The 1,952-nt window shown below is 31.7% G+C and overlaps 1 pseudogene; it reads right to left on the reverse strand.

Annotated features, from left to right (window-relative positions):
- Nucleotides 1–1,171: 1,171 nt before the first annotated feature.
- LOC132164406 (eukaryotic translation initiation factor 5B-like) overlaps nucleotides 1,172–1,952 on the reverse strand; it is a 13,462-nt pseudogene continuing 12,681 nt past the window's right edge.

Raw genomic sequence — 1,952 nt, forward strand, 5'->3', positions numbered from 1 at the left:
TTTTGTCATTTGGATGTCGAATACAAAGCCACATATATATATATATATATATATATATATACTGCTATATATATATATATATATATATATATTGCATGGTCTAAACCCTTTACCATGCATGCGTGGGATAACAAAGTTTAGTTTAAACACTATTTTTTTATTGGGGATGAAAAATAAGAAAAAGAAAAAGAACAAAAGGTAGTTTGATTTAAATGAAAGGTTGTTTTGGGGTGACTTTTGGTTGAAGTTATAGCATGTCTCATGAATTTGTAAATTATCTAAAGTGTTACTATGTTGAAGTCGGGGACGGAACTACCCTTGCCTTTCGGGGAACAGAAGTCTGTCCTAAATTTTCTAAAAATTCCTAAAAATTTTTAAAGTTTTCTTAAATTTTATGTTTTTTTTTTTTTTTTTCTCGAGTTTAACCCTCAAAATTAATTTTTTATCCTTAAATATTTTCATTTTCTTAGTTGTCTCCCCTCATCTCAAATCCTAGTAATAAACAAAAGAGGTCATCATCATTCAAAACGGTTGGTAATAACGTGAAACTACTTATAAATAGGATAAGTATATTGTATATTTCCATTGAGTAATGATATAAGGAGAGTCCTCCTAGAGTCATTCTAAATAAGATGTGGCATCTAAAATCACCAATAGATCAAAATTCAATAATGATCGATCATCTTAAAATTTAATAGTGACCCCAAGCTAAAGGCTAAAGAGAATGTTTAATTTCTCTACAAATATTTATCTTCTATATATATGTGTGTGTGCGCGCGTGCGTGTGTGTCTGTGATGTAAAAGACACAATTATGAGAATTTCTCGAAAATACTTTGCGGAGTTTATCGTTCTTCAAGTCTAATGCATGGCTTGTTTTATCTTTTGGTCAAGTCTTCCGCTACATCAATATCACATACTCACACATAACATTTCATAAACATTTCATGACTTTTCATGTCATTCCATTGTATAAATTCCATAACATTTCATATCATATACAAGCATGTGCCTTTTCATCGAGTACTATAATAAAATCATGAGAAAATTCATATACCTCATCAAATTACCACTCAAAGCCTAAAAAACCTTCTATTAATCACACAAAAGAAAAAGAAAAAAAAAATGATGAAGCCCCTTGGATCTTGAAAAGCAACTCTAGCAATGCAATCTTCATCGTATCTTGAAAAGAATGCTCAATTTCTGAACCAACTCCTCCCGCTCGTCTTTGGACAGATCATCCTGCATATTTTGAAGTAACAGTAAACAACAATTGCAACAAAATCCATAGTAAAGAAAATTGTGGGCGAGAATCAATTAACCACTCACCCCATAATTAGCTTCAAGTGCATCAATGGACCTCCATGAGATGTGGCTCACTAATTCATCCTCAACATCAAAATGTCTACCAAACATCTTTTGCTGCTCCTCAGAGTTGGAGCCAACTATCTGTAAAAACACAAATATCAGCCAACCTCCACCAGACTGTAATCGTTGCATTACAAATTCTAAAGCATCAAATTTGACATTACAAATCATGCTCAGACAACCAGAGGGTATTCAAAGCATCAGTGATTCAAACAAACACATACCTTAATTGCAACCTTATGCCCTTTCTTTGCACTATCCACAGGTTTATGGTTATTTTCAATCGAAGAAATTCGTCCAATATCAATATGAAATTGAAATCCTTTTGATGAATACAAATTGGAGTCCCAACCTGTGCAGAAAACAGATTGCATCAGATATGTACAAAAATATAAACCAAATACTTTATATATATATATATATATATATATATATATATATATATATATATATATGTGTGTGTGTGTGTGTGTGTGTGTGTGTAATATAATGTATTCAAAAAGTGCAAAGGGACGCAACTACTTGATAAACATTATAGTGTCCCTTAAACAAGAGAAAACAAGCTAGACGGGCTGAAAATAAGTAC

The sequence above is a fragment of the Corylus avellana genome, chromosome ca10 (assembly GCF_901000735.1).
Source record: "Corylus avellana chromosome ca10, CavTom2PMs-1.0".
NCBI lineage: Eukaryota > Viridiplantae > Streptophyta > Magnoliopsida > Fagales > Betulaceae > Corylus > Corylus avellana.